Source organism: Macaca mulatta, chromosome 5 (genome assembly GCF_049350105.2).
Source record: "Macaca mulatta isolate MMU2019108-1 chromosome 5, T2T-MMU8v2.0, whole genome shotgun sequence".
NCBI classification, from domain to species: domain Eukaryota; kingdom Metazoa; phylum Chordata; class Mammalia; order Primates; family Cercopithecidae; genus Macaca; species Macaca mulatta.
The window spans coordinates 8,200,848-8,225,550 of record NC_133410.1 but is presented as its reverse complement, the minus strand read 5'-3'; the positions used below and the strand labels follow the sequence as shown (position 1 = coordinate 8,225,550).

The following is a 24,703-nucleotide window of genomic DNA, read 5'->3' as shown; positions in this document are numbered from 1 at the left end:
AATTGCAGACTGGCCTTTTCAAGGGAAATACCCAAGCCCTGCCCTAAATTTTGCAATCGGCTGCATTAGCACTCCGCGTCCTCGCACCGACCCTGGGGTCCTGTTTGTCCAGAGGCAGCGTGGCACCAACCCAGCTGTGTGTGCTTTGAAGCTGGATACTCCCAAACACGTTTGGGTTTGAACCCCAGCTCTGATCCTGCCAGCGAGGAGCCTTAGAGCAAGTGACTTAACCTTCTGGGCCTCAGTTTCCCTCATCTGAAAATGGGTGTGATCAAGTCACCTGCCAGGGATGTTTTCGAGGATCAGAGGTAAGGACGGTAGGAGAAGCTCAATGTGCTGGCTATTTTTACCTTAGCGTAAACATATAAGAGAGTGAAAAGGCATCCCCTGAAACTGAAGCCATGTTTTCACAAGCTGTCTTTATGGCTTATTGATTATTTGAGATGTTGGCACACAGATTGCAGCATGAGGTCCACAGACAGGTGCAGGTCAGACCCATGGCTGTTTTAAGAACTGTGTTACATGGCCTCAATGGCAGCACATAACAGCATCAATTCATGTATTAATAGTTTTCCTTTGTCATAAAAGCAAGTTGGGAAGGGCGTAATGAGGCGAGCTCTCTTTGGGATGCTGTGACGTGGATTCACCCACGGGTCTGAAACCAGGTCTGGCTATGGAAGGTTGGTCACCAGAGGCCCTATGGGAAAAGCACCAAGCCCCAGGTGCAGTCACCCTCCCAGCCTGGCTCTGTTCCCAACGTGCTGAGCAACACCAACCATGCCGCCTGTCCTCTCTGATCAGCAGGGTTCTCCTGGGACTGAGAGGGCAAGGCCTAAGTATGCCCAAAGCCTCCTCCCCAGCCTGACGCCTCGGGGTCTTCACCTGGCTTGTGGCCTCAGCGTCTCTAGGACCTTGTGAGAGATGCACGCTCACAGGCTGCCCCGGCCTCCTGAATGGGAATCTGCATTTGGAATGATCCCTGGTGATTGGGGTGCACAGTAAAGTGGAGGAGCTCTGCCCCAACACTTCTCTGGCCCAGGAAAATACAGTGATGGTTGTTTCCTCAGGGGATCCAGCCCGGTGACTTTGGCCTTGGAAGTTGTGATTTTTGAGACTAACAGCCTGGCCAGCCCCTTCCCCACCACCCAACTGGGACTCATTGTGTTTACATCAGTGTCACGCAGCTTTACTCTCTAGGGTCACATGGGATCCCAAGTGAGGTAAAGAAAACCTCTGCATCATTCATTGAGCACCTACCGTGTTCAGGCATCCTGCTGGGCATAGCGCACCTGGTAAGTAACTGAGATTGTGAGTCATTTGGTCTTTTGGTTGAGTCAGTGGAGCAAGAGATTGAGTGACTTGCCCAGGGTCACACAGCCGGTGAGTGGCCTCCTTCCAAGGGGCCCCTGCACCACACACCCCCTCCAGGCTGCACAGAGGAAGCCCAAGGTGTCCATTTCTGGAGGTACCCCCTGGAGAGGCTGGTTAGATGGGGACCCAAGGGGAGGCCAGAACTGCCACGTCCTCCGGTATTGTCCCCTCCCCCTCTACTTTCTATTTGCCCATCTTCCTAATTAGAGAAAAAAATTCTACACTCACTTCCTCTATTCAACCTTTCACTTAAAAAAAAAAAAATGCAACTCCCACCCCCTTGGTTCCCAGCCTCGAAGGGAAGCCGCCCTGGCCAGGGGCAAGCATCGCAGCAAACCACTTAGCAAACCGCAAATTTCAGAGGCCTCGTCACATCTGCGTTTTATCAGCTTTTTCCGGATAGTATTACCCTGAGCAATTGTCTGCAGATCGGCCGACAGCTGAGACGTTCAAGCGCTGAATTAGGGAGAAAGGGCCGGAGATAAAGCCGAGCACATGTATCCCATCAAAGTAATGAAAGCCGCCTGCCGCCAGGCCGCCCTGCTGCCTCCTTCCTAGCCACCCTGCCGCCCCGCAGGAAAGCTGATTAACCCTTGCGAGGCAGGGGAAGAAGAGCAGGGGTCATCCAATACTCAGGCTAATCAGGGTCCCAAGAACGGGAGGAGGGCGAAGGGGGTGGGCCGGAAAGAACAGCCATCTCAGAGGGCCACTCTGACCTCAGGATTAGACCTGCTGCATTTCCTGTCACAGGATTCGGTGGGACAGCAAAAAGGCAAATGAATAAGAACTTGGTGCCCACAAGGTCCCAGGGACACTGCCTGGGTATTAAACATTCCTAGAGGAGTGAGGGCAGGCCATTTCCTCTGAGCACAGCTTGCCTTACTGTGAATGGATGCCATGTTTGCAAGAGTTGGTAATAATATTTGCTGAGCACTTACTATGGACTGGGCACCTTTGTTCCCCTTGCTTCCTGGCCCACCCCATGGTGTGCTATACCTGGAGCTCATTGCATTGAACTCCAGTGTTTCCTAGTGAGGGGTGGACACCAGGATGTCCCCAGTCCTCTGCTCCCATGACCAATGCTACTTAGGTATCTGTGTTCTGCCCTTCCAGGGGCCTATGTAACAACTCCCCGGCATCCATACCTCCACAGCCCAGAGTAGGGTCTCAGGGATGTGGGCTGTACCTAGGCCTAACTTCTGTCCGGACTGACCAGCACGCCTTCAGAAAGACTCTCGGGTTTACAGTACACGAGAGTGCACAGCTCTCCAAGACATTCCAGGCAATGTTACTTCATCCACTTATGGAAATTTGCCTTTTTCATAGTAAGTCTAAAGCGACGCCGCTGCTTTAAAAACTACCAGTCATTTTTGCTGAGTTTGAACATCTCATTATCCTTGTTAACCATTTAGACCTCTCTTCTGCCTCTCACAACCTGTGGTTATTTTTCTATCAGATCTTTGATGTTTTTCTTATTGTTTGGTAAGAGTTCCGTGTATATTCCAAGTAGTCACCGTTCATCAGTTTGACTCTTTGCGGCATCATCCCGTGCGTCCTCTGTCTGCTGCTGTGGCCGGCGGTGCCTTGGGTGGACAGGAATCCTTAGTTTTCACACAGTCCAATTCTTCATATTTATCTCCTTCTGTCTTGTGCTCTTAGGGTCTTTGGAGTAGAATCATTCCTTTTTAGGCACAAAGATATCTCCTTATGCTTTTTTGATTGGCTTTATTATTTTAACATTCACATTTAGGCCTTTAATCCATCTGGAGCCCACCTTTTGAAAGGCTTAAGGAAGAGATTATCCATTTTTATTGAAGTAAGACAGCTTTGTCTGATGCAGCGTGCTGTTGGCTGAACTGGACCTTTGATTTCCCAGCAGGGACCTCAGCTTGCTCTGGGGCCCTGTCCTGCACCCCAGGCTCCCCAGCAATGTCTTGGGGAGGGGAACATCACTTAAAGTCTCATTTCCCAGCCACCTTCTCCACTTCCATAAACTGCTGCATAGGTTTGGACATCTTCTCTCTGTTTTGTATTCAACTACAATACACACAAAGTAAAGGAGGCCAAGATGACAGAAGATGGTCCTGCAATTAGGACCCCTCCCACCCACCTTCACCCCAGCATTGCAGCCTTGTGTACATCCTTGCCAGGGATCTTTGCCAGTGCAGATCCCTCTGCTGTGAGGGCTTTTCTTTCTTCATTCCTTCCCATCCGATTGGCCATCTTGAGGGGAGACCTCAAGAGTCAGCTCATTTGTTCACCAATCTGTGTGATCTGTGCACTAAAGAATAATGGATATGCTGTATCTGCCAGGGTTTTCTGGAGAAAAGCAACACAGATGGACGCCAGCAAACCTCATGCAACAAAAGACGCTATTTCCAAGATTTGGAGTAGCTCACAAAAGTCAAGAGAAGTTGAACCATCAGGCCACAGAAAGACAGGAATTGGGTAGCTCTGGGCTTCTACAGAGCAGGAAGTAAGGGGAAGTCAGAAAAACTTGGTGTCAACTCTTATCCCGCCTGGTGTTGCTCTCTCATGCCTGAAGTTCTCAGCAGGGAGCACAAAATTAATTCAGCTTGGGTCACATGCTCAAAAAGGGTCAGACACCACGACTGACCCTCTGCCAAGACCGCTTGTGACAGGAAGGAGCTGGCTCCTGGAGGAAAACACCTCGCAAGGCTTCTGGCAGCCCAGACACGGGTCATCCCTGATGGGCTCTTTATCCCAGATGTGGCCTTGATGAATGCTGGACCCCTAGGTGGGTCCCACAGTGCCTGCTCAAGGACCTCACAGCCCAGTGGAGGAGGCGAGTTAAGTAGAAAGTGTTCAAAACAAGGTAAAGAGTGCTGTGACAGAGGGGGCACAGGGGTGGGACCCCTGACTCCAGGCAGAGCATCAGAGAAGGCTTCCTGTAGGAAGCAGTGCTGTGCTGGGCATTCGCAGAGCTGCAGGAGCTGGTTGAATGGAGAAGCGGGGGAGGATGTTCTGAGCAGAGGGTGAGCAAAACATGCAGTGAGAAATAGACAAGCAGTTGACGTGGGAATGCTTTTCCTCCTGAGTAACAGAGGGGTCCTGGAATGTTCCATGTGGCCTCGGGGTCTCTGGGGCCCCACTCAGGGTTGGGTTGGAGAAGCCTGAATGCTGGATGAAGGAGACTTCCTATGTTTCTGATCTGACCTGAGAGCTTTTTGGTGGCTGTGAGGGCTGGGTACTCTTTCTTAAGACATTGACGCAACAGCTCCAAAGAGCTGACTCGATCATCAGGGCCAGACCCCTCACCTCGGAGTAGATGAGACACTCCAGACGAAGGGGAATCTATCTGAATGACTCATCTTTTCTTCCCCTGGGACTCCAGAAAGCATCTGCACTATTCCATTTCCATAGCAAAATATCTCCATCCTCTTCTCTCTGCCATTTCCACAGAGCTCATTTGAGACACACTAATCTAAACCAACCGGATCATGATACAGAGGGGAAAACTGAGGCCCAGAGAGAGGAAATCCTGGCCACAGTTTGTTCCTTGAGTCTCCTTGTTGAGCTTATAGCGGGTCAAGGCTGTGGGGTCAATGCTTGTGTTAAAAAAAAAAAAAAAAAGTCACATCCTACCTTCATTTGAAAACCATGTTGTTATCCATTCACAACCACTAGGCTGGCTAATTTAAAAAATGGAAAATAAATGTTGGTGAGAATGTGGAGAAATCGGGAACCCTTGGGTATTGTTGGTGGGAATGTAAAATGGTGCATCCACTGTAAAAAACAGTTTGGTGATTTCTTAAGAAGTTACACATAAAGCTACCATATGACCCAGCAATTCCACTCCTACGTATATTCCCAAGAGAAAGGAAAAGCGATGTCAACATGAAGACTTGCACATGAATGTCCATAGCAATACTACTCTCCATTGCCAAGAGGTAGAAACAGATGTCCATCACTGATGAATGGATAAATAAAATGTAGTCTGTTAAGGCAATGCAATACTATTCAGACATAAAAATGAATGAGGATCTACAGTGTGGGTGAACCTTGAAGACACTGTGCTAAGGGAAAGAAGGCAGACACAAATGGGCAAACACTGTATAATTCCATTTATATGAAATGTTCAGAATTTGTCCAAGAAAATCCATAGCGGAAGAGAGCTGATGAGTGGTTTACAGGGACTTGGGAGAGGGAAGAAGGAAAGTGACTGGAGAATAGGTATGGGGTTTCCATTTGGGGTGATGGAAATGTGCTGGAACTAAATAGCGGTGATGGCTGCATAGCATGTGAGTGTAACGTACTAAATGCCATTGAATTGTGCATTTTAGAATGGTTACTTTTATGCTAGGTGAGTTTTACCTCAATAAAAATTAAAGCCAGGCTGGGTGCTTACACCTGTAATCCCAGCACCTTGGTTGGCTGAGGCAGGAGGATCATTTCAGCCCAGGAGTTCAAGACCAGCCTGGGCAACATAGGGAGACCTTGTCTCTACAAAAATAAAAAAAAATTAGCCAGATGTGGTGGGCGTACCTGTGGTCCCAGCTACTTGGGAGGCTGAGGTGGGAGGACCAGTTGGGCCCAGGGGGTTCAAGGCTGCAGTGATCCCGCACCTCTGCACTCCAGCCTGGGCATCACAGCAAAACCCCAGCAACCCCAGTCTCTACATAAATACATAAAACCATGTTGTTTATGTCTGAGGGACTTTTGAATGCCATTCTTACACTGTATCGATTGAGGATGATGTGAAGTTGCAGCAGAACACTTACCGGTGTGGGCCCTGTTCCGAGCCCTTACAGCTCCTCTAGTTCTCACGGCAGCCCTGTCACAAAGCTATCCTCATTATTACCATTTTACAGATGGGGAAACTGAGGCTCTGAATGATAAAACAGATAGCCCCATGTCATCAAGGAAGGGTGGAGCTGCGATTTGAATCCAGGTAATTTGGCTCCAGAGCCCATGCACTAAAGCATCACAGTGAGACCCTGACTTCGAGTAAGAACCCACACCGCTCTGAGCCCTGATGGTGCAGTGTGGATCAGAGGATCAGGGGGTGGTGAGGATGGATACCTGGGCCTTGAAGGTGCTCCACCAGGACCGGAGCCACCCTCCCTCAAAAGTGCTTTGCTTGGGCTTGGTGGGCCTTGAAACAACAATTTGAGGCTTCCTATCCATCCCCATGGGTTCCCTGGGTAATCATGATTAATGCCAGGACTAGGAGCCGGGTGCACTCAGGGCCCTGCTCACAGTGACTGGCCCTGTGATCACCCACCCCGGCCCCTCGTTACCGGCCCCTGCTGCATAGTGGGCAGCCTGTGGATTCCCTAATGAATTCTATCAGCCCAGTGTGCAGGAGATGGACAGATAGAGAGGCCAAATCCCAAAGTGGATTTATAAGCGGAAATTCAGGGATAAACGCGGGGTTGGGGTAGGTGAGGGGAGTTGACCACATCCACTGCTAAATCTCAGATTGCAAGAGGAGCTTAATTCGTAAGGCTATATGCTGGAAAAGTCTGCATTAGCCACTTTGGCGTGAGTATATCTCTAAAACCACTAATGAAATTGTACTTTGGTCAATCAACATTTCTGGGGCCAGTGGCATGGGTAATCACTGGGCTTGCGTTGTACTTTTAGACAGGGAAGCCAATGTGGTCCCTGGATCATGCAGTTTTCTTCAACACCGAATGTTTGTTTTTCCATCTTGTGGGTAGTGAGCCTTTCTTGAGCCAAAATATATGTAGCTCACCCATAAAACTTGTATTTTGTAGGAAAGGGAGGATAAAAGCTCCATTGACCCAGCATCCGTCTCCTGCCACACTCTGCCCGAGGCAGGCTCACGTGGATTATTGCTTGAATCTGGGAAGTGGTCATTCTTGCAGATGGGAAACTGAGGCTTTGGGAGATGGGGTACTGTGTGCAGGGTCACAGAGCACATTGGGGTGAAACAAAACCCGATCCAGGTCTGTGAGCCTGAAAAGTGAGTTCTCTCTGCTTCACCGATAGCTCCCGGCAAGTGCTGTGGACCCTCGGGGAGCTGGAGGGCTGAGACTGTCTCAGAAAGCCGGCTTTGGACTGGATGGGGTGTAGGGAGTGAATGGCAGGAGCTAAGTACAAGGCAGGATGGGGCCCAAATGCCTTGCTCAGTGTCTGAAGTGCCCATCAACCTGTTTCCCTCTCCTGGCCACCTGGGAGAGGACTCTGGAGTTTCTTGGATTCTGGAGGTCAAACCATCAGACACGCACTTCCAATAAGGCCTTACACCTGCACATTAGTTGAAACTCCAAAAGCTGTACAGAGCTTTGGAGGACACATCCTGGCATGGCCACTCACAAGCTGTGTGACTTTGGGGCAAGTTGCTCAGCTTTCTTCTCCTACAAACTTAAACCCTGATCTCAGTCTATTGTCAGCCTAGGAATAGCTGCAATAACAAAATAAGCAAAAGAAAATAAATTACTATTGGAATGGAGGGAAAAGAATACATCTCAGCCATGTACCAGCTGTGTGCCCTTAGTCAAGTTACTTCGCCTCTCAGGGCTCAGTTTCCTTACCTGTAAAATGGGCATATTTTACCTACTTCGAAGGTATTGCCTGCCATTAAATGAGATAACACATTTAATTACATTAAATGAGTGCTCATTAAAGTACTTAGCAAAGCTCCTTGCATATGATGTTCAAAAAACTGGCTGTTTTATTGACATCATCATCATCATCATTATCACTATAATTACCACCATCATCACTGCCATGATTTCCACTACCATCAGAGTTAGCATCAGCATTATCATTTTCATTACCATCCTTATTACTGTCATCATCATCACCATCACCATCACAGCCATGATCATCACTAACATTACCATCATAACCATCACCATCCTCACCATTACCACCACCATCAACATCATAATCATTAGCATCACCACCATCATCACCAACATCACTGCTGTAACTATCACCATCACCATCATCATCAAAATCATTAGCATCACCATCATCATCACCACCACCATCATTACCAACATCACTATTGTAACTATCACCATCATCATCATTACCACTGCCATGATCGTCACAATCATTACCATTACTATCATCATTATCATCATCATCATTATCACAATAGTTACCATCATCATCACTGCCATGGTTTCCACTATTATCACAATTAGCATTAGCATTATCATTTTCATTACCATCTCTACCATTGTCATTATCATCACCATCATCGCCATTACCAACACCATCATCACCACCACCATCATCACCAACATCACCATCATAACTGTAACCATAACCATCATTGTCACAATCACCACCATTACCACCGCCATTATCATCACCATAATTTCTAATATTGACATCATCGGTTGTCATGATCATCATGACAATCAGCATCATCTTCGTCATTATCGATTGTCATGATCATCATCATCATGTCATGATCGTGATCATCATGACATTAGCATCATCTTCATCATTATCATCCCTTTCGTCATCACCACCACCATCGTCACCACCACCATTATTACCATCAGGTAGACTGCTGGTGTTTCCATGGGACAGATCTGTCATGGTAAGTCTGTGTGATGGTTTAGGTCTTGAAGCTGATTTTTGTGGCTTGTGGTAGTTAAAAATACTATCCTGGCATTCTCTCCACTGTTTATTGTTTTAGAAAATCTATTAGAAAATTGCTTTCTTCCCAGTATGGTTCTCAAATAGCCAGCATCAGGATTTTCCACTGGCATCTTGGAATGTTCTCATCAGAAATCTCCTGAAAGGCATGATCGTTGAAGCTGGGAGATTTGCCCAAGGGCTGTCTGGGAACAGAGCTTCTAATGCCAATATTATTTGCTCATGCCTAGCTCTTTCCAGCAAACAGAGGCCTTTCAAACTATTAATATATAAACCAACAGCACAAGCACTTTGAAAGGAGAAGGGTATGGGGGCAGGGTACATTCATCTACGTGAGCTGCCATGACAAAATACCAAGGACTAGGTTGCTTAAACAACAGAAATTTATTATCTCACAGTTCTGGAGGTTGAGAAGTTTGAGATCAGGTGTCAGCAAATTTGGTTTCTGGTGAAGGTTCTATACTAATAGTTATGGTATTGTTCACCATCATGCAGTCAGCAAAACATAAACACATAATCTTGAATGAGGCAATAAAATTCCTTAAGGATTGTCAAATCTCAATCTTTGAGAACGTCTTTTTAGCATTCTGTGTGACAAAATGGGAAGCCTGCGTAAAGCACTTCTGCCGCAGACAGAAGAAACACAGTTAGTTATGCAGTCGTTTGAGTGGTAAGAGAAACTCACTGCCTTCTTCACGGAGCACCCTTGTTATTTGAAAGAATGATTGACATTCTCATTCTGAGAATGAGCAAAGTGAGCCTGTCGCTTCAAGGTGAACAGCTAATAGTATTTATTGCCAGAGAGATGTGAGCTTTCTTTTTCTTGAGACAGTCTGACTCTGTTACACAGGCTGGAGTGCAATGGCGCAATTTCGGCTCACTGCAACCTCTGCCTCCTGGGTTCAAGCGATTCTCCTGCCTCAGCCTCCTGAGTAGCTGGGACTACAGACACACGCCACCACACCCAGCTAATTTTTGTGTTTTTACTAGAGACGGAGTTTCACCATGTTGGCCACGATGGTCTTGATCTCTTGACCTCATGATCCACCCACCTCAGCCTCCCAAAGTGCTGGGATTACAGGCATGAGCCACCATGCCAGGCTGAGATTTGAACTTCTAACAAAACTTAGAGTTTTAGAAAACTTGTATCCATCATTGTGAGCTTGCTCTCCAAATGTAAAGACTTTTTTGATGATAGTATTAGCGAATGTGCTTTCTTTTGATATTGTAAAATTCATTGTGTCAACATTTGGCAGATCTTGTAAGTCAGTGAACCAGCATTTTCCAATGACTAATGCATGATGTTTCAGAATCTCACATAGGCAAAAGATACATCCAAAGTGCAAGACAGACTAGTGGATTTTAATGTGACAAAGAACAAAATGTTCACTGATGTGTTTTCAGATTCCACATTAAAATACTATACTACTGCTTGTCAAGTTTTGTGTAGTATCAAGAAATTATCTGAAAAGCCTATAAAAATACTTGTCTTGCATCCAACAACATATCTGTGAGGCCAGATTTTCTATATATACTTCAACCAAACAACCTATCTCACAACAGATTGCAGAAGTAGATAGGAGAATTCAATGCTTCTATTAAACCAGAAGATAAAAAATTTGCAAAAAATAAGACAATGCCACTCTTCTCACTGATTTTTTTTTTTTAAAAAAAACAGGTTATTTGTGTTAGCACATACAAGATTTTTTATTATTGTTTTTAAATGAATTAATAAATATTTTAAAATATTTTTAGTTTTAATATCTAAATGCTGGTAGATTCAGAACATAAGCAAAAGCTATTTAGGGGTCCTCAGTAATTTTTAACAGTACGAAGGAGGCCGGGCATGGTGGCTCATACTGGTATCTCAGCACTTTGGGAGGCTGAGGTGGGCGGATCACTTGAGGTCGGGAGTTCAAGACCAGCCTGGCCAACATGGTGAAACCCCGTTTCTACTAAAAATACAAAAATTAGTCAGGCATGGTGGCAGGCGCCTGTGATCCCAGCTACTCAGGAGGCTGAGGTGGGAGAATCACTTGAACCTGGGAGGTGGAGGTTGCAGTGAGACGAGCTTGCACCACTGCACTCTAGCCTGGACAACAGAGTGAGACACCATCTAAAAAAAAAAATGTACAAAGGGGTCCTGAGATCAAAAAGTTTGAGAACCACTGGTTAGTCCATTTTGCAGCCAAGGAAACCAAAGCTGGAGAGAGGATGGCAATGTGGCTGAGGTCGCCATGCTGGAAAATCACTCAACATGGTGGGAGGGCTGGTGATGTTCCTCCCAGATTCCCCAGCTGCTGGAGGATGGAACTTTGCTGTCGACCCTCTTCGGGGATTTCTTTTTTTTTTTTTTTCTGAAGAAAACTGAACCTGGACTTGGGCTGGAGTCATCCAAACTCACGCCCCTTTCCAGGGTCAGCTCCACCCAGGGCCTGCCCAACTGGGCATCAAGACCTGGCCTCTTGTCCCAAACCAGGAAGGCTCTGAAGGGTCATCCCTGATACAAAGCCCTGGGGAACCTGCACTGCAGTTCCATGCCTTCCTCCGCTCAGCCTGCTCCCTCTTCGCCCGCCCCATAGGTATGGAGCCTCAGAACACGCCCTGAGAACCATCCTGCCCACTTCCTGGGGGACCCACTGTGACAGCCGATGGAAATGCAAACTGGGCACCTCAGACCCAGTCCCAGGCTCTTCCACTGGAGGAAGGTCTCAGGACATCAGCAGAGGGTTTGGGTGACACTGAATACATTTGTCCCATCCCTGATTCGCAAGCCACCACAAAGTCAGCTCCTGATGCTCCATTGTGTGATCAGCGGGGCGAGGGAAGCCACACAGTATTCAGGATCCTTCATACTGGTGGGTCATTTGAAGAAAAGACAGTCCAGTAAAGTGCTGCCTAAAGGGAACTGATTCATTACCCAACTTTTCTCTGTGTACCTACTGTGTGCTAAGCATCTTGCCAGATCCCAAGGAGCTCTGTCCCCTTCCTGAGAGGAGCCAGGGGATGGGGGAGAGAAACCTACAGCTACCATTCTCTGCTGCTCAGTCCAGCGTTCTTTTCCTGAGAACTCACAGTCTAGAGTTTGGGGTGTGGCTTCAGAAGCCAACACTCTGGGCCTCGAACACCCCTCTGCTACTCTCTGCCTCAGTTTCCCCGCCTATGAACTGAGATAGTGATGTACCTACCTCCTAAGGTTACCTTGAGGAACTAAGAACACATAGCAAAGCTTTTGCTGATGTGAGCTATTACTAGAACTTCTCCATCCAGCCCAAGTCCAGATCCTGCATGGGGTTGTCTGTAAAAGGATGGGGAAGGGTATTCTGCCGTGAGGGACCAGCATTAGCCAGGGCCTAGGGTTGGAAAGCGTGTGGCTCTGTTAGTCTACCAGTGTTCCTCGAGCATCTGCTCTGTGCCGGGTCACACACCAGGCGGGAGGAAGGAGACTTGGCGCCGGCTTCACAGTGCTGACAGAGTTATGCTGGACGTGGCATCAAGCAAAGCACTACAGCAGTCACTGTGCAGCCACCACCGTGGCTATTTGGAGAGCGGAGAGGAGGGCAGGGACTGGCTGGGACTGAACTTAGGCCTATGTGGGGCTTTGATAGGGTGTGGAGGGACAGGGGTGGGGAGGGCCCAGACCAACTACAGTCAGCTCTGAATTCAGATTGAGGAATGCAGACTTGATCCTCTGCTGGTGCTAAGCAGCCTTCATCAGGTTCACAGCTCTCCTCTCCTCTGCCTTTGAGAGACTTCAGGGTCAAGGACAGAGCCCTTACAACTCAGAAAAGCAGCTCCGAGCCTATAATTCTGGCACTTTCTACCTCCATTCAAAGTGCATGAGAGATGAGAACTGAGCTCTCTAAATATGCTTGTGTATAAGAGGGGAGTGGTTATCTGATCAGAACCTCGGTCTCTCAGAGGTAGGAGAAGCCTGTGCAGCCATTCCTGGATGCATGAATCCACCCTAGGACTTCCCAGACACAGGTTCATGCATCCCTGCTTGCACACCTCCAGCGACAGTGAGCTCATTACCTTACTAGCTGGGAAGCTCTCTCCATTCTCCTGCTGAGGCGAAGGCCTTCCCTTTGCTGAAGGTCTTCCTCTTCTATCTCTTGCTTTTATTGTGACCGATTTCCCTTCCAGGCTTGCTTCTGGTTGTCTTTCTCCCTATCTTTTGCCCTTTTACTCTTCTGCTTCCTTCCTTCCTGTGTTCCCCAGGCCTCCCGCTCCCATGCTCTCCCTGCATCAAACCCCTGGAGTCCCATTCACTCACCGTTACCTGAGCATCTCCTGCATGTCGCAGGAACAGAGGGGTTAACTGGGTCAATCCTTGCTGTCATGGTGCAGTGGGGCTCTGCCCACGTGGTGGATGAGGTGTGAAGGGTGAGGGAGAAACCATTTGTAAATAAATTTCTTCTAGCCAGAAGACTGGAAAATCACAGCATGGAATGAACACGCAATTCAAACCCAGATCTGCCTGAGTGGGAACAGATCCCATTTCTCCTGCCCCTGTCTGTGTACACCAGTGACTTTACTTTTCTGAGCCTCAGTTTCCTCATCTGGAAAGTAGGTAGATTATGATCTACTTCTCGGGCCTGTTGTGAGGATAAAATAAAATCTGGTGTGTGAGCCCCTGGCACACAGTGGGTACACAGCCCTCCTGTTGGGGTCCTCCTGTCCAAATCAGCAGGGCCTCAGTGCAGCTCCCAAATTCCAGCGCCTGGCAAGTGGCTGGCAGATCAGATTAGGGACATATGTTAGCAACTTTCCAGTCAGCAGAGGTCGGCCAAGCAATTGGCTCCACCAGACTCTGGGCTTCCCTTAACCAATTTGGACACAAGGAACAGCCACAGCACAGACCTTGGCATTCCTCCTGTAACCCCAGCTCCCACGTGCCCAGGGAGGAGTTGTGGCCTCCAATGGTGTGGCCATGCTAACCAAAGAGGGCCAACGCACGCTGGGCAGCTGCTCCTAGGGGTGAGCCCACGATATGGCTTGAAGGCCAGTGTGGCTGAGCCTGGTCCTTCATGCCTGGCTGCCTAGGGCCTGGGGCCTCTCCCCTCCACCTGAAAGGCTGGGTCTGGGCTCTGGTGTCAGACGCACCTAGATTCAAACTCCCTGCTGTCATTTTCTACTTATGGTCCTCTGGGCAAGTCACCTCTCTGACCTCAGTTTTCTCTTCTGTAAAATGGGAGTAAAACGATGCCCACTCCACCGAATCACTGTGAGGGTGAAATGGGAGACAGGATACTTAGCACTGCACAGGTGGTCTTTTGGGAAATGCTATTTTATTAAGGTGAGTTTTCCCACTAAGGTCAATGCCAGGAACAGACCTGAAGAGAATCTGGTTGCTCATATCTACAGGAAATGATAAAAAATGGAGTAGGACCTAAAACCATGCCCAGGGGGTAACGGTGAATAGCTGGCAAGGCTTGGCCTGGGGAGGTCCTGGCAGGTGGGAGGGGCTCACCACATAGCTGTTGACTAAAGGAATGAGAAGTCACTCAGGAGGACTTGAGCTCTGCCTTCAACTGCATGTGAGAAGGAAAAGCCAGCTTCATCTCTGAGGGGCTAACAGGCAGATCAAGATGAGAAAGATGTGAGGAGGTAGGGCTCCGGGTAAGGAAGTGTCTTTCTGCAGCCAGGGCAGTCCAAAGACAGAGAAAGAAGCTTCTGTGAAAGTGAGCTCCCCATCACTGGAGGTGTGTAAATCTGGTTGGAAGAACTGTAGGCAGACGTGTTATAAAGGGATTGCTGCACTGGGTGGAACCTTTATCTCTGAGATGTCCAAGGTACTTTCCAACCCTGAGAGCCTATGATTCCAGGAGAAGTTTTCTCTTCCAACTCCAAGATTAGTGAAGGTAGCCTAATGCTGTGGCCAACAACCTCGTCACTCATTGCTTCATGCTGTGGAAGTGTATTTCTTGGCCAAGTAACAGCTCCATGCAGGTACTTACCAGCGGCCTTCCTCCAGGCAGTGACTCAGGTATCAAGGCTCCTTCCACCTGTGGTTCCACCATCCCTCGAGTCTCTGAGTTCTTAGATGGATCCTGTGCATATGGCTAGACAATATGGGAAAAGAAAAAGTGGAGGATCACATGGAAGATTTTCACGGACCAACCTTGGAAATGGTGCACTTAATGTCTCCCCATAGTCCATTGGCCAGAACTGCAAGGGAGGCTGGAAAACGCAGTCCAGCTGGGTGCCCAGGGGAAGAGGAAGTGGGCATGGTGAGCAGTTAGTCACTACCTTAGGAGCTGGGGCTCTCATCTGTGCATTCGTCCTTCATTTATCCATCCAGTGAGTGCTCAGTGAGCACCTACTGTGTGCCAAGCCTGTGCCCTGGGATATAAACATGAATTGGACAGTCCCCTCTCTGGGAGTCCACACCTAGGTTCGCAGCCCAGGCACATCCACCAGCTATTGCCTGCAGTTTGGCAGTGACAACCATGATCTAAAGACGGGATAACTGATGACTTCCATTCTAGCACCACCATATGATATGGAAATGATCTCTCAGGGCCCATGTCCTTGTCTGTAAAGCAGGAAGAACACCACCAAGCTCAAAGGATGACGCAATATAAGCAAAGCGTGGGAAGCTCTCTGCAAACGGGAGTGAATATTCCCTATGTCCACATCCTCTAATATCAGTCCTCTCTGAGTGTTTTGGGTTGGATCAGGAGATGCTGTGTGCCACAGTAGAACAGTGATGGCCTTCCGCACACCCCGCAGGGTGGGGACTGAACATGCGTTTGGTCAGGGATGCAGGAAGTTTTTGCCCTTAAATCCTTGGCAGGTTGGTAGTGACCCCTCTGTCCTCACAAAGAGTGGCCTGAACAGAGGTGCCCAGTCCCAGCTCCACTCACTTCAAGGACTGGGGAGGGAAGAGTCTGAAGGGAAAAGTACCTGGAGCCAATGTGTGTATTCCTGCATCCCTCAGTGCATCAACCTCACTAGAAAGAATAATCCAGGGCAGTTTCTCTTTTATCTCAGAGCCTAATCTCAAAGGGTTGCATTACACAGCCCGGGAGAGTTTTCCCAGAATGGAAAAACTTAGTATCAGAGAGGTTTAGCAAGTTTCCTGCTGTTGCAGAGCTGAGTGGAAGAGCAGGGATCGCCACCCAGGTTGGCCTGCTTAATGACATCTTTAGGGACATGAGTGTCAAACTCCCAGGGGAAACCCTGGTTCTAGCTCAGCCATTTTTGCTTCCTGTGTGAGCACTACTTACTTTCTTTGAAAACAGAGATGATGGCAATGTCTTCCCATCTGGAGAGATCAGTGAGAAATATTTTGTGTAAAATCTTGGCCCCAGGTCCAGCACATAGCAGAGACCAAACTGGAAGGTGGCACGGTAAGGTAGTTAGGAGCATGGACACTGAGAGTCAGCCTCCGCCACTTAGTAACCATGACACCTTATGCAAATGCATCTTCTTTGTGCTTCAGTTTGCTCGTCTGTTAAATGGAGATGATGAAATACCTGGTAAGTATCATGTAGGCATAGGTTTATTCTCATCTGTACATTGATGTGGTTGATTCCTATTAGTTTGTTAAGCTACCTACTCTTTGCAAATAGATAAGATCAAGGTGTCTTAAGCTAGAGTTTTGTATTTTTACTTTATAGTGCCTGGAAAAAAAGTTCAGCAATCTCAGCTCTGGGAAGGATGTTTGAGCAGAGAGAAGATTGAGTCTAGGAATTCAACTTCCTCCACTTTACTGATGAGGAAACAGAGGTCCAGAAAAGGAAAGGGGTTTACCCAGGAACTTGCGACCCACTCGGTGCTACCCATTTAGGCTTTGCCCACCTCTTTCTGTTTTAGAAAATGACACCAAGCCTTGCTTAATGTGTGTGATGGAAACCTGCAGAGGCTCCAATGAAGCAGTCCTGGGCCATGATGGGGAAGCCTTGTCTCTCCGACATTAGCCTGGGTTTTGCATTTATTCTCAATGTGAGTCTCCTTTCTTCGTCTTTCTGTCTTATGCCCTGCACATCCCCTCTCAGGCTAAGGTAAACAAGTTGGAGAATTTTAGAATTGTAGCCATATAGACCCTCAAGCGGCAAGAGGTTCTAGACTCCACGTTTCAATCCTACAAACATGTATTTTATTAGGCGCCAGACCCCGAACTAAGGGGATTTAGTGGTAAATAAAACAGACATGGTTTCTGAGCTCACAGTCATGCTGGGAGACAGACGCTAAACAAATAACCACAAACAGGTCTGGGTTGGGTGATCTTGAGCAAGTTTCCCCTCAAGCCCCAGTTTCTCCATCTATAAAATAAGATGAATGACTCCTACTTCCCAGAGTTGGCCCGAGGATGAAATGAAGTGGGTAGAGACGGGGCCATCACCTTAGTAGACATTCTAAAGAGTGGAATTCCTTCCTGCTCTCCCTGACTGTGGAGGGAAAGACTGCACTTGGATTTCTAAGGCTTCTCGAGTAGCTGAAGAAGAAGAGGGTGATACAAATACACAGGACGGCATGCTGTGTGCCAGGCCGGGCCGGGGCTCTCTTGGCATGGCAATTCCACTAGGTCTGAGAAGTCGAAAGCAAAGATTATTAGCTGAAAATGTACCATTGAGCCTGTTCGTTCTCCAGATAATCCAGTTTATGTATCTGATAAAATGGGATCAAAATGAGAAACACATTTCCAAAAGGAGTTGGAAACAGCATTGTCCTTCCTCCAGAGCATTTTACAGCTGCAAAATCATGGTGATTCGTGAATGTTTCACGTGATCGATCCTCAAGCAGCAGCAAGGGCAGCACTGCAGTTACCCAGGCCAGGGGTGGACTTCGGCTCCACCACATGGAAGCTCGGCAGCCGAGTGGGCAAGTCACAGCTTCTGTGAACCCCGGTTTCCTCATCTATGAAAATGGAAATAATCATATCTGCTGAGCAATGTTACTGGCATGTAATTGAAACTCAAAGGGAACTGCAGAATGTAAGTTTATGAGAGGGAAAAGTTGATCTATTTCATTATGATACCCGCAGTGTTAAAACAGTACTTAGAGCATACCAGGTGCTCATTAAAACATTCATTGAATGAACAGTACACAGCAGTGCTCAGCAAATACTTGTTGAATGGACAATTGAATAAATATAGGCATATAAGTATGTCTTTCTAGCCTCACAGCATTTCCTGGATATTTTTGTTTGTTTGTGGAATTTTTGTTGTTGTTGTTGTTGTTGTTGTTGTTGTTTTGTAGATAAGACATTTGGATTCAGAGAGGTGAAGTAATGCATCCTGGCCCATGCACTTAATTAGGGGCTGCCTCTTACCTTTGAACCAGTTGTGTTTGATCCTATATGCCTTATATTTTCCACTGCATCTAGAAGTTTCTTGGAAGTTGTATCAATTAGGAATGCTTCCCACAGAATCTTAAGCTATAAAGCACAACAGTAGCTTAAGCGATAAAGATGGACTCCTCTTCCATGAGAAGTGGGAGGTGGCAGTTCAGGACTGGGGCAACAGCTGAGCATTGGCATCATGGAACCAGGCTATTTCCAGCTTCCTCTTCTGTCATCCTCCACCAGTTGGCTTTTTGTCCTAATGGTTGTTACTTTATGGTCACAAATGGCTGCTACAGCTCCAGGCATCACAACCAAGTTCAAAGGCGGGAGGTAGGAAGGAAGGAGGGGGTGGTGCATTTCCTGAAGTGCTTTCTTCTTATATCAGCAAAGGAAAAGGGAACCAGAGGCAGCTGTCTCAGAAGACTTCCCCTTAAGCCTTGCTTGTTAGATTGGCCACATGGCCAACCCTGGGCTGCAAGGGCGGCTGGAGAGGTGGGCCTCCAGCAAAGACTGACGAGATGGCCAGAGTCGCCCAGGCCAATCACAATTGTTCCACGAGGACAGGCTCACTGCTGCTCTGAACAAAATTAGGGCCAGATGGTGAGGGGAAGGCAAAGGGGTTGCTCCCCTCGAGTTTCAATTACATGCCAGTAACATTGCTCAGCAGATATGATTATTTCCATTTTCATAGATGAGGAAACCAGGGCTCACAGAAGCTGTGACTCGCCCACTTGGCTGCTGAGCTTCCATGTGGTGGAGCCGGAGTCTACCCCTGGCCTGGGTAACTGCAGTGCTGCCCTTGCTGCTGCTTGAGGATAGATCATGTGAAACATTCATGAATCACCATGATTTTGCAGCTGTAAGGGAAGGGCAAAGGGGTGTGGAAACCCAGACAGACCTGGAAGAGACTTGGCCGCACCTTCATTTAACAAGCCAGGAGACCAAATCCAGTGTGACTGCCCAAAGACAAGATCTGAAGGAGATCTAGCTTTGTACTGATTTTTGGAAGCAATCTCAGTGAGCAGGGTTCCTGGAAGGTGCCCCACATGAGAGTGTTGATTTTCTCTGCATGCCGACACAGCATTCTGCAGCCATGCAGGGAGGGAGAGTCCCCTCATTCAGTCTGCTTTCAGTTCTTCAGATCACATCTTGGAGAAGTGATTAGTAAGTGCAATGCATGATCCTTGAAAATTGCTGGGATTTGCAAAGAAAAAGGATCTAAAGAGCATGATTGGGTTAATTGGGAGGAAATTTGAATGTAGATTAAGAAGCACATGATAGAATTGAATTGATGTTAAATTTCCTAAGTGTGAGAATCATTGCTGTATTTATGTACAAGAATGCCCTTGTTCTAGGAGAAACGTGCTGAAGTATTTAGGAGACAATTCATGTTTGTCTCACACTTGTCTACAAATGGTTCACAAAAAATATATATGCATGTGTGCACACGTGCGTGTGCGCGTGCACACACACACACCAGTCCCCCTTTATCCATGGTTTTGCTCTCGTGGTTTCCGTTAGCCTCAGTCAACCATGGTCTGAAAATATGAAATGGAAAATTCCAGAAATAAACAATTGATAAGTTTAAAATTTTGCAATATTCTGAGTGGCCGTGATGAAATCTCATGCTGTCCCACACCATCCTGCCAGGACATGAATCATCCCTTTTTCCAGTGGGTCCACGCTGGAGACACTACGTACCGTTAGTCACCGAGATCATCTGTTCCTGACATCCAGCCATCAACATTATCCTGTCTCTATGATACAGGATCACCCAAAGCAGGTGTTCCTTCTTCCAAAGCATCATCAGAAAGTGACAGCAGCCTAATCTCCCTTCATCTCATCATGCAGGCGTGTTACCAACTCACATTGTCTCAAGAAGAAGGGGGAGAGCAGTACAAGATGATGCTTTGAGAGAGGGAGAAAGTGTTCACATAACTTTTATTACAGTAGATTGTTATAACTGTTCCATCTTATTATTAGTTGTTAAACTCTTAGTCCACCTAATTTATAAATTAAACCTTATCCTAGATATGTATAGGAATAAAACACAGTATATATGTTTTATTATGTATGATTATATATTTATTATGTATGATTATATATTTATTATATATGATTCGGTACTATCTGAGGTTTCAGGTAGCCACTGGGGGTCTTGGAACATATCCCCTGTGGATAAGGGAGCACTGCTGTACACAGCCGTGCACATATCTGTATATATAGACATACATATAAATACATATACACATATACATACACATTCAAAGAGAGAGAGAAGAGGGTGAGACAGAGAAAAAAGCAAATATCAGCATTAATACCCAGTGCATCTAGACGCTACAGAAAGGTCATATAAATGTTTCCTGTGTTATTCATGCAACTCTTTAGTAGGTTTGAAAATTTTCAAAATAAAACATTGGAAAAATAATAAATTAAAACTTTTAAAAGTGAGAAAGCTTAACAAAAATATCAAGTAAACACACAATGTGTTAGCGGGCATTAAACCGAGCCCTGCTGTGGGGCCTGTTGGTGGCCAGTAGATCCCGCATTCCAGCCTCAGTCGGCCCCAGGCCTGAGTTCCTCCTATGCCGGATGGGGATGAGGTTGGTCACGGCCTCACAGGTGTGTGGTGAGCATTGTATGAATGACGTGCGTAGAGTCCTCAGCACCAAGCCTGCCCCAGAAGCCAGGTTTCAAAGAAGGGTGACTATGATGTGCGTCCCTGTAAGTACTACTGGGCCTGGCACATGGGAGGCAGGAAATTGGATGTAACCTGTGGGAGACCCGAACCTGGTGACTTCACCTGTCTGAGTCTCTCTAGAAGGAGATAGCTGGGGACTAAAGGCACGAAAAGACCCCCCAACTTACTCCCCACTGACCCCACACACACACATTCTCATATCTCCTCTTCAGAGAGATCCTCTCCATCGGCTTAGGAGTTGGGGTTGGGCGAGACAGCTGGCCTCTGTGCACTGGGATGGAGCTAATTCCATTTTCCAGTCCCTGTGTCCCAGCACTGGGGTGCCCCCTCCTCCGGGGTGGTGGCCAGGGCCTGGCAGCTCAGAGGAACCTGGAGCTCCTCTTTCCCGGCCCTCTCGGGCAGGCCTGACAATCCCCACTGCCGCAGGGAGGCTCTGCCATCCGTGTGCTAATCCCATTACCCACAAATGAAGATGTAATCACAGCCCTTTCAAAGGGCTCCCAAGGCAGATCCCTCTTTGGAAAGAGAAAAGCAAGTGCAATTGTCCGAGCCACTGACTTCTGAAGCTCCCGCTGGGAGGAGGGGATGCAGAAGTTATTTGGGGCCAGCAGCCTCTCAGCTGGGAAGGGACTGAAATGGCGGTCAGGGCGGAGACAGCCCGAGTGTGGGTGACGAGTTAGGACCAGGTGGTGGGGTGGGGTGTGCAAGGGACTGAGGCTCCCCAACTCCCACACTGACCTTACTGCGACCTCACTAGCGCTACAAGCCTATGCCCTGGGATATAAACATGAATAGGACACAGTCACCTCTCTGGGAGTCCAGACCTCAGTTCACACCCAGGCATATCCACCATACCTCTGTTAGCACCATGAAGCTGGGGCCAAGTCTCCTTCCTCCCACCTGGTGTGTGACCCAGTACAAAGCAGACACTCGAGGAACATTGATAGACTAATGGAGCCACACACTTTCCAACCCTAGGCCTTCGCAAATGCTGGTCCCTCACTGCAGAAGATCCCTCCCCATCCTTCTACAGACGACTGAGATCTCCCCCTTGCAGGGTCTGGACTTGGGCTGGATGGAGAAGTTCTAATCTTTACTGTGACCTCAGTTAGAGATACAGAATTTCAGCGCCTCCCATTGTGCCTCTTTCAAATGGGTGCAAAGGTCTTATCTGATACGTTGTTGAGCAGCTGTGTGTGGAGGTAAAATATAAATGGTGACACGGGCACAGATGTGAGGGCCCTGTTGATGTCAACGTCACATTATATGAACAGTAGTAAACTTTCCTCAACACTGACTACATGCCCAGCACTTTTGTAATGCTACTTTCATTCCCATTTTACAGATGAGGAAACTGAGGCACAGAGCGATTAAGTGACTTGTTCAAGATCACAGGGCTGGAGAGTGCTACTAGTTTTAATGGCTAGCAGAAGCAGGAACAAAAGCTACCATCTGCTTGGAACCATCGTTACTTTTGAACAGAAACTCTGGTGTTTGGCAGACAGCAATGAATTCATCTACTTTTGCGCAGAAGTAGGGTTATCTTGCCCTTTGACTGTGCCCTTGTAGGCCAGCAGAAATTCTGAGATTCAAGGCGGATGAAGGGAGTCAACCATGACCTGGAGTGGAAAACGTGTCCCTGGGGCTATGTCCTCTGTGCCTCGGGCCTGGGCTCCACGTGGCCCTCACTGCCTTCTAATAATCATTGCTGACTATGCGTGAAGTGCCTTGTGCTATGCACTGTCCTGTGTGAAATCAGTGGCATGCTAGGAAATGTTTGACAAACAGCTCTTGGAGATAGAACTCCAATCCACAGCATTTCCCCTCATGGTGTAAATAATCCCACTTCCCACCATGGTGGATCTCAAGCTATCAACATGAGGTCATTGACAGGGAACTGGGAGAGGTTGCGTACAACTGGGTCTCCTGTGTGGTTCCAATGCACTGATCTTAAGAACTCACAGCACCCTGATTGGGGGACAGCACTTTTATTATGCCAGTTTTATAGATTAAGGCATTAAGACATTGAGAGGTTAAGACAAGCACTTCCCAAGATCACTTGTCAAGTAAATTCTGATGCTGAACCCTTGTCTCTGGGAACCCAGATGAACATGCTGCCTTCCGAACAGAGGCCTGTGTTTAGCTCCTCTCTTCCTGATCTTCTCAGGGCTAAGTCTACCCCCAGTTAAACTCTACTCTCCTTAAGGGTAAGGATCCCAGCACAAAGCATGAGCACCAGACACAGACAAAGCAACAAGGAAATATTTGGAGAATTGAATTGAATGCTTTGATTTCAGTTGGATCAATGGACTCGTCCAAGGTCACACAGAGGGGCAATAACAGAACCCATGACTGGAACCCATTACTGGAACTCATGACTGTTGGCTTCGGATATGAACCTTAAGTAGCACCTTCAGTGTCAATTCTGAGATTATTGTCACATCCAAGCATGGACATGAAGATTTCTGTTATTCCTGGGAGGGGGCAGAGGGGCCGTGGCTTCATACTTTGCATTTTCAATGCACCTTTGCCCCCTTTCTTTTGTAGTGAAAAGCATGACCCAGCACCTTGTATGTGTTGGAGGCTGAGCAAGACCAAGGGCACGTGGAGGGAAGAGGTCTGAGATTTAGGGGCTACTTGATCATTTTTGAGGTTTTTTTCATTTGCTGTGGACTGAATGTTTTTGTCCTCTCAAAATGTACATATTGAAGCCCTAATCCCCAGTGGGATGGTATTTGGAGGTGGGGCCCATGGGAGCTAGTTAAGGTTAGATGATGTCATGGAGATGGGACCCCCATGATAGATTTTGCTCTTACAAAAGGAGAAAAAGACAGGATAGGCTTCTCTCCACTGAATGAGGATGCAACAAGAAGATAGTCTGCAAACCAGAAGAGCACCCTCACCGGACACCAAATCTGGTAGTACCCTGATCTTGGACTTCCCAGTGTCCAGAGCTGTGAGAAACGTTTGTTGGTTTGTTGTCTCAGCCACCCAGTCTATGGTATTTTGTTATAGCGCCCAAATAGACTAAGACACATGATGTCAGTGTTTCCTAAACTAGCAATGCACTGGGGGCAACCAGTGTAACATGGTTGGTGATATGTGAATGAACCTTTTAAAATGTTAATACTTTTGCATTTATTTTAACATGTGTTAAAAATATTTCTAGTGTATTATATCAGAAATAGTTTTCACTGCAAACAACAAAACAAAAAATAAAGAAAACAGCAACAAAAACCAGTGGCTTCAACAGGAAGTTTATTTCTCCTCTGCTGTAAGTCAGGGGCTGGCATGGCATGGGATATGGTTTGGCTCTGTGTCCCCACCCAAATCTCATCTCAAATTGTAATCCTCAGTGTCGCAGGAGGGGCCTGGTGGAAGGTGACTGGATCATGGGGGTGGTTTCCCCCATGCTGTTCTTGTGATAGTGAGTTCCCACACGATCTGATGGTTTAAAAGTGACACTTCCCCCTTCTCTCTCCCTCTTGCTGCTGTAGTAAGTCATGCCTTGCTTTCCTTTCACCTTCCGCCATGATTGTAAGTTTCCTGAGACCTCCCAGTTATGCTTCCTGTTAAGCCTGTGGAACTGTGAGTCAATTAAATCTCTTTTCTTCATAAATTACCCATCCTCAGGTAGTTCTTTATAGCAGTGTAAAAACAGACTACTACAGAAAATTGGTACCAGAAATGGGGCACTGCTATAAAGATACCTGAAAATGTGGAAGTGACTTTAG

At 47.3% G+C, this 24,703-nt stretch overlaps 1 long non-coding RNA gene across 1 annotated transcript; it reads left to right on the top strand.

Moving 5' to 3' along the window:
* Nucleotides 1–24,179, top strand: LOC106998234 (uncharacterized). Its single transcript, XR_001444633.3, has 3 exons — nt 1–308; nt 2,485–2,696; nt 22,315–24,179. It is a non-coding gene; the product is annotated as an uncharacterized LOC106998234 (long non-coding RNA).
* Nucleotides 24,180–24,703: the final 524 nt, after the last annotated feature.